This window comes from Neofelis nebulosa, chromosome 3 (assembly GCF_028018385.1).
Source record: "Neofelis nebulosa isolate mNeoNeb1 chromosome 3, mNeoNeb1.pri, whole genome shotgun sequence".
Taxonomy (NCBI): Eukaryota; Metazoa; Chordata; class Mammalia; order Carnivora; family Felidae; genus Neofelis; species Neofelis nebulosa.
In genome coordinates this window covers 136,075,486-136,095,041 of record NC_080784.1, presented here as the reverse complement: position 1 = coordinate 136,095,041, position 19,556 = coordinate 136,075,486, and the positions used below count along the sequence as shown (strand labels likewise).

At 35.7% G+C, this 19,556-nt stretch overlaps 1 protein-coding gene and 1 pseudogene across 4 annotated transcripts in view; one reads left to right on the top strand and one right to left on the bottom strand.

Moving 5' to 3' along the window:
* MAPK10 (mitogen-activated protein kinase 10) overlaps window positions 1-19,556 on the bottom strand; it is a 315,377-nt gene that overhangs the window by 182,426 nt on the left and 113,395 nt on the right. The gene's annotated exons all lie outside the window — the stretch shown is intronic.
* LOC131506015 (S-phase kinase-associated protein 1-like) lies at window positions 17,566-18,048 on the top strand (annotated as a pseudogene).

The window sequence follows — 19,556 nt, the reverse complement described above, 5'->3', positions numbered from 1 at the left end:
CTGTCCCTTCCACTTCCCCCTCTTTCTACTGCTACCTAGAGCCTTTCTCATGGCCTCCCTCATGGTTTCTTTCCACCATGGGGGAAAGATTTATCTGACTAGCCCCTTCTGCAGATATAATTAGCATACATCTATCTTGCACAGTCAACTCTTTAAACTCTAAAGTACAAACTTCAGAAAACACAAATGCAAACAGATACTCATCTCATTTAGCAGCATAAAGTTTTGTTTGTTTTTAATTTAGTCAAAACTTCACAGAATGAAGAAATAAAAAGAGGGTATTTGGGATATTGCCAATACAAACTCATAGCACAACCCAATGCTTCAAGCAGAAAAAAGCAGGACATAAATTCACATAAAATCAAATGTTCTCTTATTCTTTTAGCCTTAGTGCAACAGATAATATTTTTAAACCTTTTTTAATGTTTATTTATTTTTGAGAGAGACAGAGACAAGTGCAAGTGGGGAAGGGGCAGAGAGAGAGAGAAACATAGAATCTGTAGCAGGCTCCAGGGGCCATCAGCACAGAGCTTGACACGGGGCTCAAACCCACTAACCACAAGATCATGATCTGAGTTTAAGTCAGACACTCAACTGACTGAGCCACCCAGGCACCCCAGTGCAATGGATATTTTAAAAGAACATTTCCTGGGGTGCCAGGAGTAATATGATTTCAAAAGAATTTAAGAATCATGAATCATGTCCATCTTTTTTCAACAGTGGTAACAGAGCCTTTACATTTTTAAAAAATGTTTATTTATTTATTTTGAGAGAGGGGAGAGAATGTGAGTGCATGAGAGCAGGGGAAGGGCAGAGGGAGAGGGAGAGAGTAAATCCCAAGCAGGCTCCATGCTGCCAGCACAGAGCCTATTGTGGGCTCAAATTCATGAACTGTGAGATCATGACCTGAGCCAAAATCAAGAGTTGGACGCTTAGCCAACTGAGCCACCCAGGCACCCCAGAACCTTTACGTTTTGATAAGTAGACAGGCCACAGGTAGGAAAGAAGGGCAATGATGTCAAGAGTTTTCCTTAAAAGCAAAAGAAATATTTTGTTTTCCCCCTTTACATATATTTATTGTATAATTAACTGGTTGGTATTTAGAAGGATATATATATATAGATATATATAGATATATATACACACACACACATATATATATAGAACTCCACTTGCACTTAAAGTTGGAAAAGCTAGTTCAAATTGTATGAGTATTTCTTAACAACAAACACAATGTTTTTGGTTTCTTCTAGTGATATACTCAGCCTAATATATTTGTAATGGCATTTGTATTTAGAATTTTAGCATTTGGATCAGGGCAAACATCTCTGTTTATTAATTTCTGTCCTAATCTCTAGGCCCTCTATAACCTTTAAATATGTTCAGTAGACTCAGTTGTGTCTTAATTATCTCACAACATAGGGAACTTTTGAAGGAACAAATTGAATATTGCCAAAGATGAACATTTTTATTTTTTGTATCACTCTCCTCTCCAATGAACATGTTTTGGAAGCTCTCCCTTTCCTTGAATTGAAGGCTGACTTCAGCTATCCCAGCTGGGACAGAGCCCGCTGAGTAGAAAAGAATTGGGAAATGTCAATCAGCTTTGACAGTCAGGATTTAAACTCCAAGGAAAAGTACAGAAATGTAAAAAATCCAGTTCGGATCCAGAAAGCATTTACAGGTTAGGATCAAACTAAACAGGAAGAGTATGAAGAATTTCTCAATCCTGAGAAATTGTGTTGAGAAAATGCCATTCAGCATGTCACTGCTTTTTACAGGTCAGTGGTTTGACAGAAACAGTTCAAAATGTAGGAGGAAAAAGCCATATTGGATGGCTACTCTGCTAGTATATCTTTTACAGTAAACAAGACAGTATAGAAATTATAGTGACCAAACATATTTATAGATAATAAAACAGGCACATTTCTCATTTACAGTGGCTTCTGTGTCACAATGCTGGATTCCCCCTTCAGGACTGAGCCACTCATTTCTCCAGCTGGAGTTTTGTCTGCTGACCGCACACAGCGGAGTCTCTTCCCAGGAATGGCCCACTGCTAAAGGGAGCTTCTCTACCCAAAGTTATCCCCCTTTCCCAGTGAATGTGGGGTACCAGCCCCCAAGCCCCTAACACACTTTGTCTTAACTGAAGGCATCTCTGTAGGGTCACTCCCAACTTCACAGCTCCCCATGGGAAATGCATTGTAGTTTGGCTTCACCTTCTGCCCATGCTGCTGTTCCTACCTCCTTACAGGTGTTTTTCTAAAAACACTCTCCAAAGCATCACTCTAGCTCAGAATATGTTGCCCAGGAAATCCATCCTAGAAAAGTTGATACCAGGAATAGTTCTGGGAAGCCCACTTTAAGATGGAATTTGGATCTGGATAACCTGTCTGGTAAGGATGATCCCATCACAAGGAATAAGGCCTAGTATGCACTAGTGGAACAACTGCTGTAACTTTGACAATCAATGACCTGAAATGCAGTGCACCAACAGGTGCAATATCTTAGATACCTGAGAAGTTAAAGAGACATCATAACTGAAAATACTGTGAAGGCATGCCAAAGGGGCACAGAGCCAATCTGAAAGAGTCACCAATGGCCAAATGTGGAACCATTTAAGCTACAATATAAAAAATGTAGTATTGAATTATATTCCAAAATACAAAATAAATACACATGAGTCCATAATTGACATAAATTAATTATTAAGTAAATAAATTAATGGGAGAGAAGAGACAAGTCTCTCTACAGAAGTTTTCCAAATAATTTATGTTGATATCCACCCCCTCCAGGAGGAGAAACTTAATTTCTACCTTACTATCTCACCTCCTGATTCCCCAGGGTGAACTTCCTTAGTGATTTATATCCAGAGTATAGAAGGGGGAAAAAGTGATATTAGAGTGGAGAAACCTGGCCAATACTACCTCAAAGAGGTGATCAAGGCTAAATTATCAATGATAAGTCATGTTGAATTCATGAACCCTTTATATGATATGATGAGAATGGCACTTAACTTTGTGGTATCCTCCAAAAAAAAAAAAAAAACCTGCGAACCCTGTCTAACCATAAAAGAAGCAGTGGACAAACCCAAATCAAAAGACTTCTGAAAACAATAACAACAACAACAACAACAACAACAACAACAACAACAACAACAGAACTTGACCAGTGTGCCTCAAAAATATCAAGCACTGAGGGCAAGGAAAGTCTAAGAAACTAGTCACAGACCAGGGAAGCTAGGGTGATATTGAAGTAATACATAGCGCTAGGTCAGCCAGAGAACTGCTTGGTAGCAATGAATAATGGGAGTAGGCAGTGGTAGCAGGTATCTAGAAGCATCAGAGTGCAGAATCATTCCATTTTTTAGGCTCTTACCTAGCCTTAACCCTTGGTTCTGGACTGGTCTTCTAGCCATCCAGAAAGATCTGTAACCCTTTTACGGAATCCCTTTCTGCTTAACCTAACAAAAGCAAAAAATAGATCTTTGCAGAGTAGAGATTAAACAAAAACCACATAGTACCTGGAGAAGGTCCACTTAGAACCAATACCGAAACTTTCCCCCAGTAAATTGCTAAAGATTAGCACTAGTCCCTTAATGGGGAAAAACTGGAAATTAATACTGGAACCCATTACTCCCTCATTATTCAATTATGTATTAATCTCATTAGGGAAATTGGCTTGATGTTTTCAATGAATTCTGTCATCCTCTTCATAACATTCTGAGTTAAAGAAAACTTCTAGGTATTTTTTCACATGTAGATATCTGGACTAGATAATTAAAATCAATATTATGTTATTTAGGTGGATAAACCTAGAAAAGTATAGGAGAGAATATTCTTTACCTCCCCTGAGAAGATTTTAAATTCAATATAGATAGTCCTCCTTGCTAAGAGCTATTAGACTAAGTTACAAATATATGGAAATTTCCAGCTGCAAAGTGCAAAAAAGTAAAATTGCCCTAGAAATGCATTTTATCACAGAACCAATAGTCAAAGACAACATTAGCCTGAGTTGCCAAAGCATATCTAACATATTCCCAGCCTCTTTATTTTAAACCACATTTAATCACTTTTCAATTTTGCTTTCTGTTTGTTAAAATCTGTATGTCAACGAATTTGCTTTGGAAAATAAAATATAGTTCCAACTAAATTTCAAATAACCTCTACTAGCATAAATATTATTTCAACTTTGAAATACTTAAAAAATCAAATGGATTAAGTATTCCCAAATGTGGGGAAAAACACATAAGCAAACACACTTTTTAAGCAAACCAAGTGTATAAATAAATTTCACATCATTGACTAATCATAAGATAATTTCCATTAATGAAATAGCTTAATTGATATTTCATGTTATTTGACTATAGATATAGGCAATTATTTGAAAACCACAGTTCTACAGCCATACCACCCTGAACACCCCCAATCTCATCTGAAAATGAGCAGTACACACACATGGGTATTTGTACGTATGTATAAGTGCATATGTGTTACTAAATTAGAGATGTTGGTCCATAGGCCCACAGCCCCTACCGTCTAAGCCATGCTTTGTATCTTTTGAGTCACACTTAACCCCTTCACAACTGATTAGACTATGCTAACCTAGTTGATCTGGCTTTTCTTGGGAATTTAAATTAGAAAATTAAGAGACTATAAATTATATGAAGGAATAAGTTGTGTTTCAAAATGAGGCTATGGAAGTGAAAATTGAGCCACATGTTACTACAATGATACATTTAAGTCATCACTAAAATTTAATAAACATTAAAATTTTTTGAACACTTATGTGCCCAGAACTATGCTAAATGCTTTACATGCATTATCTCATTTAATCTTCACAATAATCTTATGAGATGGATACTACTCCTGTTAACCACATTTTATAGATAAGGAAATTGAGTTACAGAAGGGTGAGTAACTTGCCCAAAGTCCAACCCTGGCAATCTGAATCCATACTTCTTATTCTTATTCACTCACAGTATTTTCAGTAATATTTTTTTTAAAAAAAGGAAACTAAGAGAAACTATAAGAAGATGATGTGGTTCCCTGAAAAAGAAAGAGAATCTGAAATAAGAATCTTACATATCCAGTTCCCTTGAAAACTAACTATAATATACAACCTGCTATTGGGCTCATATGAGATTTCTATATAATTAAAATCAAATGTACCAAATAAACATAATTAATTTGTGTACTTGCATAAGCTTAACAAATCGCTTTATGTGTTATTCCTTCTAAAGTTTCCAGTGGATTGCTGTTTCTAATTACTTGTCTTAATATATTTAAATTTAAACAAACAACATGGTACTCTGAGGAACACCAAAATTCTGAAATTGAAATTAGGCTTATAACTTAACAAAATTATAATTAGCTATTTTTAATATCAAAGAGGCAAAAAGTACTTGTCAAAGAACCCAATTACAAGTATTTATTCAGTAGCTAGTATTACATTGTTCAGACATTGTGAGGGTATAGCAATGAGCGAAACAAAAAAAGAATGCTTTACCACATTTAATTTACATTCTATTCATATCAGACCATTTTAAAAATAAATTAAGTGTTGTATAGTGAAAGATTCATGCCATTAGGCAACTTCTAGGAGAATGATGCCAAAGCACAACTTAAAACTGCAAGGCCAGAACTGACCAACCTCAACCCACATAACTGAAAAAGAGGCCACTCTTAGGAGAACTCTTATTAAATCGGCCTACTGGTTGAGCTTTACATTTGATCTTTTAAATAAATATTTACATATTGTGGCCACAGAGAAGTCATAAATTGTAATGACTGTCCAAATAAGAAGTTTATTTGCTCATGCTCATTATTTTTTTCTTTTATATATTTTTTTAATTTTTTTTTTTTTTTTAGGGAAAGAGTGTGTGCACACACATGCATGCACACAAGTGGGAGAGAGCAGAGGGAGGGGAAGAGAGAGACTCTTAAGCAGGTTCCATGCCTAGCACAGAGCCCAACACAGGGCTCGATCTCACAAACCAGAAGATCACAATCTGAGCCAAAATAAAGAGTAGAATGCTTAACCAACTGAGCCATCCAGGAACCCCACCCCTGCCCATTCTAGTTGACTACCTTCCTACATGAATTCTGTATGACAACACAATAAAATTCAGATGGAATTCATGATGCTGAACTAGACTCATAGAATAGTAATTAAAGCATGCAATGCCAATAATTGACTTAGTAAATCAGTATTATAGTAAACCTTTATATCATATTATATAATTTGAGAATAAGAGAGCAGGAAAGGTTATCTTGGGCATGGTTTTTAACACATATAATAGGATTATTTACATAAAAATAATATACCCAACATTTCCTATCAACAGACATACTTCAAACAGCAAAATAGGCTACTCAGAAATGTACATGCAGATCTTTACTACCCTCATGTTATACAGAGTCTAATTTCATTCTTGATGTTTGACAGCTGACAACTTTCCAGCTCTCCTCTTTTCCCATCACCTCCCCCACTTCTGTCTGGGCAAGTTGTTAAGAAAGCTCAGATGCTCCCTTTTTTGGTGACATCAGGAAGTTCAAACCAGTCAAGTCCTGAGCACTGCACACAGAAACCCTCATCTCAGCCCCACCCCTAATCAGAGTAAAATCCCAACCCAGTCTCCTTTCCCTGTTTTCTCAAACCCATTTTTGACCCTGCTTAGGAACATGTCTGCTCTCCCCCCAGAAAGTCTCATTATATGAGTAATTAGACTTTTCACAGTCTTGGTGCATGTATAGTATCATTATTCTCAAAATCTAAAGCAAATTTTGGGTGGGAGACCCATCTCTCCTCTGCAAGGTGACCATAACAATTGGCAAAGCATGCATGTCTAGATGATAATTGCCATTGCTGAGGGTCTTTCTACTCTTGCTTTGGCTTGCTAATGGACTCTTCTGCCTGCTGAAGAGCATGCACTTTGAGCTGCGGCCTAGCTTGTGCTTTGAGCTATGCTACTTTGTGCTACGTTTGCTGAGTTCTACTGAGCTTCTGTTAGGATTTAACTGACGTAGGTAGGACATTTCACTATTTGGCATCTAGGGACTAGAGTATGGGATTGGGGCCTTCCTTAAAGTGGCCCTGGATCATGTGTCTTGGCCAAGACCTATCTGTGTATCTCAGATTAAAACTTGTGTCTTGATTCCAACATATACCACCACTGATGCTAGGCTCGGGATGTATGTTTCACCCAGGAATTGGCCCTTTCTTCAGAGTGCTTAGGAGAAAGACTGAAATCCTGTGTAACATATAGTCTCATTGGGTGGTCTTTTGTGTGGACCTGCTTAGGAACATGCCCTGCTCCCCCCAGAAAGCCTCACTATGTGAGTAATAAGTCTTTTCATACACGCTTGGTGCAGAATGACATCATAGTCTCAACATCTGAAATAAATTTTGAGTAGGGGTCCATTCTTCCTCTGCAAAGTGAGCATAACACTCCTCCACATTAATGACTTAAATATGCCACAGGTTTTTTTTTTAGGTCTTGTTTTAGCTATAGCTTAGTTGCCTTATATATATCCAAAATTCCATATGTAAGAGAGTTAGATCTCTACCTCGATTCTGATGACCCAAGGGTATGAACAAATGAAAACAGCCCAAAGTTTTCATGTAATAAACATTTATTGATATACAACAGGCCTGAAATTCTGCTACACATTGGGGATATAGTGGGGTTTTCAGTCTAATGGTAAGAACAAAGATTAATCAATATCATTTCAAGAAATGTCAATTTTCAACTGTGACAACTTCCAGAGAAAGAAAGTATATGATTCTATGCTGGCCCATCTATTATAATAGGATCAATCCTGGTCAGTTAAAAATATTAAGGAAGTGATATATGGGCTGAAAGCTGAAGAATGAGTAGAAGTAGATAGATAAAAAAAGAAGTGTAGAGAATGTCAGACAGAAGGACTAACATTGGCAAAAACACAGTGTTGGAGGGAACATAGAGAAATGTGAGTGACTGAAAGTCAGAGCAAGCATTATGGATGAAGGGGTTCAGAATAAGCATCATATTATCAGACTTGTACATGAAAATGATCAGTCTGGGAATGCCTGGGTCACTCAATCGCTTAAGCCTCCGACTTTGGCTCAAGTCATGATATTGTGGTTCTTGAGTTTGAGCCCCATGTCAGGCTATGTGCTGACAGCTCAGAGCCTGGAGCTTGCTTTGGATCCTGTGTCTCCCTCTCTCTCTGACACTCCTCCAACTGCACTCTGTCTCTCTCAAAAAAAAAAAAATTAAATAAATAAATAAATAAATAAATAAACAAACATTAAAAACATTAAAATGATCAGTCTGGGTAAATATAAAGAATGATTTGAAGAAGACAGAGTAGTTGAAAATCAAATATCAATAACCCAAAATCAGCCCTATTAATTTAAATCATGAACATATGTATTTCTTCCCTTTCTTTATCTCCGAAATTTTTTTAAATTTTTTTTTAACGTTTATTTTTGAGACAGAGAGAGACAGAGCATGAACGGGGGAGGATCAGAGAGAGGGAGACACAGAATCTGAAACAGGCGCCAGGCTCTGAGCTGTCAGCATAGAGCCCGACGCAGGGCTGGAACTCACAGACGGTGAAATCATGACCTGAGCTGAAGTCGGCCACTTAACCGACTGAGCCACCCAGGCGCCCCTATCTCCGAAATTTAAGAGAACATAGTCACTGCATAGGACTATATATACCTCAGTTTGTGTTTTCTTCCAAGTTTGAGATATAAAGTAAGAGAACCTTACCTTTGAAATAGAAGTTTAATAAAAATTACCAAAAATGAATGAGATTCACCATTTATAGGAATAACATCTTAAATAAAATTTCTCTATTGCAATGAAAATCAATCCTCATTTACTTCACAGTAATCTAAAACTTATAGACACCAGATGTTTGGTTGGCCTAAAGAAACTTTGAAGTTAATGTCTCCCAATTAGTGTATAAATTCAACTACTAAAGCACATTAATACCCTAGGGGGAAAAAAAGTTTTAATACCCAAACAAGAATCTAAATAGTTTAATATATTTGGTTTCTGTGTAGTAAAAAAGTTAATAGCAGGCCTGAGACTGCTATCCTTCAAAAGGCCTGCTTGAAATTACAGCCATTGACTAAAGTATGGAAACTTGGATTGGAGGGATGCTTCTGCCATTGCCAGAATTGATTGGAATGTCAAAACTGTATGTGCAAGCAATGTGGTTTATGCTGAACACCTGCTTACCTTATGAGACTCTCAAATTTTGTATGTGCCAGACAAAGGGGACAACATGACTAGCCCCCAATAAATATCTTAGGCCCTGAGTCCCAACTGAGCTTCCCTGGTAGCCATATTGCCACAATTTGTTGCTGGAGAAATTACACATGTCCTATGATACTCTACTGGGAGAGGACTCTTGGAAGCTTGAGCATGGTTTCCTTCAGACGTCACCCTGTATGTTTTTTTTTTCCTTTTGCTAATTGTACTTTGCATCCTTTCTCCTTAAATTTTTTTTTAATGCTTATTTTTGAGAGAGACAGAGTGCAAGCAGGGGAGGGGCAGAGACAGACAGACAGACAGACTGACAGAATCTGAAGCAGGCTCCAGGCTCTGAGCTGTCAGCACAGAGCCCAATGAGAGCCTTGAACTCATGAACCATGAGATCATGTCCTGAGCCAAAGTCAGACATTTAACTAACTGAGCCACTCAGGCACCCCGCATCCTTTCACTTTAGTAAATCCTAGCTGTATGTGGAACTATATTCTGAGTTTTGTGAGTTCTCCTATGAATCTCAAAATTTGGTAGTGGTCTTTGGAACCCTGACACAGTTGTCATATTTTATCAGGAAGTAAAAGGAGAGTTAATATATCATTTATTCCTATTTTAAAATTCTTACACTTAATAATTACTAATAAAATATTAACACATAGGAGTGCCTGGGTGGCTCGGTCAGTTAAATGTCTGACTTGATTTCAGCTCAGGTTATGATCTCGCAGTTTGTGGGTTCGAGCCCCACATCAGGTTCTGCGCTGACAGCACGGAGACTGCTTGGATCCATTCTCTATCTCCCTGTCTGTCTGTCTCTCTCCCTCTCCCCCTCTCTCTTTGTCCCTCCCCTTCTTGTGCTCTATCTCTCTAAAAAACAAACTTTAAAAATATATATTAACACATATTATTTACCTGGTCACATTTCATAGGAAATATTTCCAGATGACACTGTATTCTTGTTGCCCACTGATACAAGATTTATTGTTAGGTTTCTCTCCTATATATTCTCTGTAAATGTATCCCTGGATATATAACCCAATAAATATATAGTTATAAGTATAGATAGTGATAAGATATCTTAACACATATACATATGCATTTCAAAAGAGAAAGTGGAAACAGAAGCTTCTATCAATAGATTTCTCTGAGAGTACATCAAGAGAAGCCTTTTAATTATGACAGCATACAGGGTAATGCAAATGGTACATGTATCACGCTAATTAAATATGGAATTTCATTTTTTAAAAGTTAAAAATCTAGCTCTCAGCATGTGCTCATATACATGATTCTCATTGAGGTGAGCTTGGCAGGCATGACTTTATAAAAAATGGAATCTAAGTGTGTGAGGAATTCACATGATAAATAAGAAACAAGCTTCTGTTTTATCACCTGGGTGTCTAAATATCCAATACTTATTTTCTTTCCACTTTCCACTTTACCAGACTTTTAGTGGACAGTTATGTTTCAAGATCATAGTGCATTTTGGAATTATTGTATGCAAATATAATGAAAGAAATGTAATTAGTTTAAAAAAATAGAAGAAAAACAGCATATTATTAGTGACAGGTTAAAAGATCATTGTTTAATAGTCATAATTACAGTACATTATCCAGAGTTTTAAGATTATTTTGAAATTCTTTTATAGGACACAAGCTAGTATAGTAAAGAACATCAAACCTTAAATATATTTTCCTCTAAGACTTTAAATCAACACTGTGAATTGTGTATTATTTCAATCAGTTTCTGAATGAGCTACCCAACTATGTAAGAATCTAGGAGGAAGCCATCACTAACTTCTCCTCAAGAGTTTCAAAGACAGTTTCAGAAAATATGAAATGACAGATGTGCTTGGAACTTAATTTTCTATTCTATGTTAGGACAATATGCTGAAGAATTCTGTGTTCTCTATTACAAGTATGACTGAAGACCATTTCCATAGTGAGAATGAATTTCTTAAGAGTCTGATATGGCTGTCCCTAAATATTTACCAATATCATTTCAAATTATTAAGTTTTGCACATGAGAAATATACATTCCCAAAGCATTGTAAATCCAATTTACCTGGCTTCACTTGGAAGCATGTTTTCAATGGCTTTGGTGAATTGTTTTCTTTGATTTTTTTTAAAAAAAAAGTTTTATATCTAATAATAATGTATTGTGAATGTCACAGTTTGTCTTCTGAGTAATGAAAACATAAAACGCCTAATGAACCAGAAATGAAAAGGGGGCATTCTCATAGTTACCCCCACATATTTGTTCTCCTGGGAGTGGCAAAAAATGTAAATATATACTTTGAATATTACAATTATTTGAAAAAAGACATATAGATAATACTACTATTCTCAGGTCTCTAGAATATTTTATCATCTGTCAGCAAAATCAGTTACAAGGTAGAATCCGTCCCAAGACATTTAGACCAGGCTTGGGGATTATGTACAGCCAAACTAAAATTATTCAGAGATTCTCAAAGAATGGCATTATTATACAGGGAAAACAAACAAACAAAATATAAAACCCCTCAGCATAAATACAGAACCACTTGTGGGAAGAGCACAGTGGGACACTGGCTGCCTAACTTGCATACACTAGGTCCTACCACCCTGTGCTCTGATGGAACTGCCCCTCTTAGTCACACTTGCCTCAGTCCCAGTGGATAGACCCCTCCCCCAAAAGACAGCACAAACCCCTGCCCACACCATGTCTCCTGACAGGAGAGTTTTGCAGAGCCTCAGTTTTGATGGAGGTGGTGACAGGTCTTATTTCACAAGCAGACCAGAGCACATCTAATTAAAACCCACCAAATTCAGGCCAGGGACCAGACACTGCTCATGGCAGGCAAGAAGAGTCTCTGCAGACAACTGGCCTAGAGAATAGAGCAGCCAAAACACAATAGTAGAGTGCACACAGCACATACCAGAGACACTTCCTGAAGTGCCATGCTACGGGCACTACATAACCTCTTTTTCATAAGGCTATTACTTTTAGGAGCAGGAGATATAATTAGCTTTCTAACACAGAGAACAAAGCAGAATCTTAGACAAATGTGAAGATATAGGAATTTAACCCAAATGAAAGAGAAAGATAAGGCCATGGCCAGAGATCTAGGTGAAACAGATATAAGATATAAGTAACATGCTTGATGGAGAATTTAAAGCAACAATCATAAGGATATTCACTGGACTTGAGAAATGAATAGAAGACATCAGTGAGACACTTACCTCAAAGATAAAAGAGTTAACAAAGAATAAATCCAACCACAAAAGACTCTTAATAATAGAAAACAAACTGAGGGTTGATGGAGGGAGGGAGGTGGGAGATGGGCCAGATGGGTATTAAGGAGGGCACTTGTGATGAGCACTGGGTGTTGTATGTAAGTGATGATCACTGAATTCTACTCCTGAAACCAATAGTGCACTGTATGTTAACTAACTGAAATTTAAATTTAAAAAAGAATGAGAGATGAAAGTACAATAAACAAGATTAGAAACACGTTGATGCAATGAACACAAGGCTGGAAGAATCGGAGGAACAAATTAATGACCTAAAGGATAAAGTAATGGAAAAAAGTGAAGCTCAACCAAAGAAGGAAAGAAGAAATGAAAATAAACTTAAGAAACTCCGTCAAACATAATAACATTCATATTATAAGAGTCCCAGAAGAAGAAGTGTCAGACAAAAGAAGGCAGAATATTTATTTGAAAAAATAATAGCTGAAAAACCTCCCTAATCTGAGGAAGGAAAAAGACATCCAGATCCAAGAGGCACTCTCATCAAAATCAACAAAAGCAGGCTCACACCAAGACATATTGTAATTAAATTTGCAAATATAGTGACAAAGAAAAAAAATCTTAAAAGTAAAGTAGCAAGACAAAAGATGTCCTTAACTTATGAGGGAACATGCATAAGGCTAGCTGGAGATTTTTCAACAGAAACTTGGCAAGCCAGAGGGAGTGGCATATATTCAAAATGCTGAATGGAAAAAATCTGCAGCCAAGAATACTCTATCCAGCAAGGCTATCATTTAGAATAGAAGGAGAGATAGAGGTTCCCAGATAAAGGAGATCATGACACTAAACCAGCCCTGCAAGAAACAGTAAAAGGGACTCTTTGAGTGGTAAGGAGAGACCAAAAGTGGCAATATAAAGGCAGTTAACATAAAAGCAGTAAAAATTATTATTTCTGTAAAAATAAGTCAGGGAACTCACACCAAAAAATGATATAAAAAATAATTATATATACCTAAAATGTGGGGAGGAGAGGAGAAAAAAATGGGTTCAAACTTAAATGACAATCAACTTAACATAGATTGCTATATGAAGAAGATAACCATATATCAAAAACCACTAATAAACATGCAAAGAATAAAGAGAAAGAAATCCAAATATATCACTAAAGAAAATCAGCAAAATATGAGAGAAAGACAAGAAAGGAGTAGAGAAAATCTCCAGAAAAACAAAACAAAACAAAACAAAACAAAACACAAACTGGTAATAAAATGGCAATAAATACACATTTATCAATAATTACTTTGAATGTAAATGGACTAAACACTCCAATCAAAAGACATAGGGTACCAGAATGAATTAAAAAAAACAACCCATCAATATTTGCCAATAAGAGACTCATTTTAGACTTAAAGACACCTGCAGATTGAAAGTGAGGGGATAGAGAAACATTTCCCATGCAAGTGGATGTCAAAATAAAGCTGGAGTCATAATACTTCTATTGAACAAAACAGACTATAAAACAAAGACTGACAAGAGACAAAGAAGGACACTATAATAACAAAGGGGACAATAAAATAAGAAGACATAACAATTATAAATATTTATGCACCCAACATGAAACACTCAAATATATAAAACACTTAATAACAAACATAAAGGAACTAATGGATAATAACACAACAATAGTAGGGAACTTAACTATCCCACTTATATCAATAGACCATCTAAACAGAAAGTAAACAAGGAAACAATGGCTTTGAATGACAACACTAGACCAGACGGGCTTAACAGATATATTCAGAACATTCCATCTAAAAAGCAGAATACACATTCTTTTCAAGTGTACAGCGAACAGTCTCCAAAATAGATCACATATTAGGCCACAAAAGAGGCCTCAACAAATACAAAAAGACTGAAGTCATACCATGCATCTTTTATGATCACAACACTTTGAAACTAGAAGTCAACCACAAGAAAAAATCTGGAAAAAGCACAAATACATGGAGGCTAAACAGCATGCTACTTAACAATGAATGGGTCAACTAAAAAAATCAAAGAAGAAATTTTTTAAAAAAGCACATGGAAACAAAGGAAAAAGAAAATACAACAGTAAAAAATCTTTGGTATGCAAGCAAAAGTGGTCCTATGAAGAAAGTATTTAGCAATACAGGCTTACCTCAAGAAGCAAGAAAAATCTCAAATAAACAACCTAAACTTACACTTAAAGGAGCTAGAAAAAGAACAGCAAATGAAGTCTAAAGTCAGCACAAGGAAGGAAAAAATAAAGATTCGAGAAGGAATAAATGATGTAAAACTAAAAACAAAACAAACAAACAAAAAATAAAAGAAATCAATGAAACCAGGAACTTGTTCTTTGAAAAAAATCTATAAAATTGATAAACCTCTCACTAGAGGAGAAAGAAAAGAGAATTGACCCAAGTAAATAAAATTACAAATGAGAGAGGAGAAATACCAACCAACACCACAGAAATACAGCAATCATAACAGAATATTATACAAAACTATATACGTCAATAAATTGGCATTAGAAGAAATGGATAAATTCTTAGGAGCATATAAATTACCAAAACTGAAACAGGAAGAAATAGAAAACTTGTACAGTTCAATAACCAGCAAAGAAACTGAATCAGTAATCAAAGAACAACAAACAAGCAAAAATCCAACTCCAGAGGGCTTCACAGGCTGATCCTACCAAATAGTTAAATAAGAGTTAATACGTACTCCTCTCAAATTCCAAAAAATAGAAAATGAAGGAAAACTTCCAAATTCATTCTATGAGGATAGCATTACTCTGATACCAAAACCAGATGAAGACACCACTAAAAAAGAGAACTACAGATTAATAAATCATTCACCCAATCAAGTGGGATTTATTCCTGAATTGTAAAGGTGGTTCAATATTTGCAAATCAATCAACCTGATAAATCACATTAATAAAAGACAGGATAAAAATTATATAATCCTTTCAATAGATGCAGAAAAAGCATTTGGCAAAGCACATTGTCCATTCATGATAAATAAGAACCCTCAAAAAAGTAGAGTTAGAGGGAATATACCTCAACCTAACACAGGTCATATATGAAAAACCCACAGCTAATATCATCCTAAATAGGGAAAAACTGAGACCTTTTTCTTTATGGTCAGGAATAAGACAGAGATGTCCACTCTCACCACTTTTATTCAACATGGTACTGAAAGTCCTAGCCACAGCAATCAGACAACAAAAAGAAAAAGGCATTCAATTCAGCAAGGAAGAAGTAAAATTTTCACTATTTGTAGATGACATGATACTATATATAAAAAACCCTAAAGACTCGACCAAAAACTGCTAGAAATGATATGCTAATTCAGTGAAGTTGCAGAATACAAAATCAATGGGCACAAATCTGTTGCATGTCTATACATCAATAATGAAGCAGCAGAATGAGAAATTAATGAATCGAACCATTTACAATTGCACCCAAAAAAATAAGATACCTAGGAATAAACCTAACTGAAGAGGTGAAAGACCTGTACTCTGAAAACTATATAACATGGATGAAAGAAATTAAAGACAACCACAAAGAAATGTAAAGACATTCCATTATGGATTGGAAGAAAAAATATTGTTAAAATGTCTATGCTTCCCATAGCAATCTACAGATTTAACGCAGCCCTCTCAAAAATCCCTACAACAGCATTTTTCACAGAGCTAGAAACAACAATCCTAAAATTTGCGTGGAACCACAAAAGACCCCAAAGAGACAAAGCAGTCATGAGAAAGAAAAGCAAATCTGGAGGCATCACTATTCTGGATTTAAGTTATATTACTAAGCTGTCGTGATCAAAACAGTGTCATACTGTCACAAAAATATACACACTGATCAACAGAACAGCATAGAAAATCCAGAAATGAACCCACAATTATATGGTCAATTAATCATTGACAAAGAAGGACAGAGTATCCAGTGGGGCGTGGGGGGGGGACAGTCTTGTCAAGAAATGGTGTTGAGAAAACTGGTCAGCTACATGCAAACTGAACCACTTTCTTACACCATACACAAAAATAAATTAAAAATAGATTAAAAACCTAAATGTGGGACTGAAACCATAAAAATCCTGGAGAAGAACACAGTATCTTGACATCAGCCATAGCAACTTTTCCTAGATATATCATGTGATGCAAGGGAAACAAAATCAAAAATAAACTATAGAGACTACATCAAAATAACCCTATGTGCAGCAAAAGAAATAATCAACAAAACTAAAAAGGAATCTACAAAATGGGAAAAGACATTTGCAAATGATATATCCAATAAAGGGTTAGTTTACAAACTATATAAAGAATTTATAAAACCCAACACCCAAATACCAAATAATCCAACTAAAAATGCACAGAAGACATGAGTAGACATTTTTCAAAAGAAGACATACAGACAGCCAACAGACACATGATAAGATGCTCTACATCACTTATCATCAGGAAAATGCAAACCATAACTACAGTGAGATATCACCTCAAACCTGTCAAAATGGGTAATATCAACAACATAAGAAACAACAGGTGGTGATGGAGATGTGGAGAAAGGGGAACCCTCTTGCACTGTTAGTGGAAATGTAAACTGAGAGACAACAGTATGGACATTCCTCACAAAGTTAAAAATAGAACTATCTATCCAGCAACTGCACTACTATTTACCCAAAGAATATAAAAAAACTAATTCAAAGGGATACATGCACCCCGTGTTTGGAGCAGCATTATCTACAATAGCCAAATTATGGAAACAACCCAAGTGTCTACTGATTGATGAATGGATAAAGAAGATGTGTGTATATCTATTACATAATGGAATATTACTTAGCCATAAAAAAGAATGAAATTTTGCCATTTGCAATGACATGGATGGAGCCAGAGTATAATGAGTCAGTCAGAGAAAGACAAATACCATATTATTTCACTCATATGTGGAATTTAAGAAACAAAACAGGTAGTGGCCTTATTCTCTGCCTTTCTCTTCTTGTATCTGAGGCTGCTCTGCTCTTATCAGCCCCTGGCCCACAGTCTCTTTGAGACCAAGCACCATGCCTTCAATTAAGTTGTAGAGTTCTGATGGAGAGATATTTGAAGTTGATGTTGAAACTGCCAAGCAGTCTGTGACTATCAAGACCATATTGGAAGATTTGGGAATGATGAAGGGAAGGATGACCCAGTTCCTCTACCAAATGTTAATGCAGCAATATTTTAAAAGGCCATTCAGTGGTGCACCCACCACAAGGATAACCCCCCTCCTCCTGAGGATGACAACAAAGAAAAGTGAAGAGATGATATCCCTGTTTGGGACCAGAAATTCCTAAAAGTGACCAAGGAATACTTTTTGAACTTATTCTGGCTGTGAACTGCTTACACAGCAAAGGTTTGCTTGACATTACATGCAAGACTGTTGCCAATATGATTAAGAGGAAAACTCCTGAGAAGATTCCCAAGACCTCTAATATCAAAAATGACTTTACTGAAGAATAAGAAGCCCAGGTACACAAGAGAACCAGTGGTGTGAAGAGAAGTGAAACGTTATGCCTGACACTGTACCACTGTAAGGATTGTTCCAAATACTAGTTGCACTGCTCTCTTAAATGTCTGTTAACATTAGACAAACAGTAGACAAATACAGCAGCAAATCAGTTGTTTTACCAGAATGTTGTCCTCCTTGCATGTGGAGTTTGAGTACAGATTGATTCCAAACTTATGGCTGAGTTTCTTCTGGTATGATCAAAAGTTTCTTTTTTCTTTGCTCTGAATAACTGACGTGTAGGTTCTCTATAAGAGAGATGGAATTTTGGGATTTCCATCTCTAAATATTTCTAAATCTTAGAAATCTCTCTAAAGCAATTTCTGCCTAGCTTATTTTTAGTTAACTTTAATAACCTTTTAAAAGTTGGCATTGTGAATAAAACAAGTTGCAAAAAGTTTTCTGAAAAAGAATTAAAATAAAAACAAAACAAACAATCATAGGAGGGCAAAAGAGAGAAGCAAACCAAGAAACACGCTCTTAACAACAGAGAACAAACTGATGGTTACCAGAGGGGAGATGGGTGGGGGGATGGGTTAAATAGGTGATGGATTAAGGAGGACATTTATTGTGATGAACACTGGGTGTTATATGTAAGTATTGAATCACTAAATTGTACACCTGAAACTAATATTACACTGTATGTTAACTACCTGGAATCAAAATAAAAATTTAGAAAGAAAATGGAAAGACCATATGGCAGTAATATGGGGGGAGGGGGCATCAAGATGAATCTACATTATGCCAACACCTGAAAAAAGAAATCCTATTAATATTACATAGTCAATGTTTATCAAGCTTTGATTACATAGAGATAACTTTAAAAAACCATAAAAATCGAGGCTCTCCTTTTCTCCAGCATCTATCTCTAAGTATAAAAACTATTCATTTTATAGTAGGATAAATTGTTATGAAGGAAATTATTGACCTTTTTAATGGTCCACTAAAAATGCAGAAAAACAACTAGCTTTTAATTGTGTGCATAATTTAAAAATATAGAATATACAGGAAATCTTATTGCAGCTATTTCAGATTTTATTTTATGAAAAATCACATTCATAAAATACTTTCCAGATTAAAATTAAAATGGCATGTTAATAGAATAATTTTGACTTGTCAGAACTGAAAATCATCATTCATGGTTTGGAAAAAAATATTTCCTAGTTTTGATCTTAAAGTGATTATTAAAAAATTAAATTCATACAGTTTAATTGATTATAAATGTAGTTCCCATTGAGTATTCTGTTTCTTTTTGAGGGTTATTAATTTCATTTTTAAATGGGAGATTAAGCATGTGAATTGTCAGTACATGAATTCATATGATAATTTAAATTGTACCACTTTAAGAAAATAGCACATTACACATAGAGATTTGGCATATTATTTTCCAAAGAAATGTTCAAAGAGAATGCAAGGTCCTTATATATATCCACATAACCTACTGTTTGCTACTAATTTTTAAAATACACTATTACGCGTCACCTGGGTGGCTCAGTTGGCTAAGCT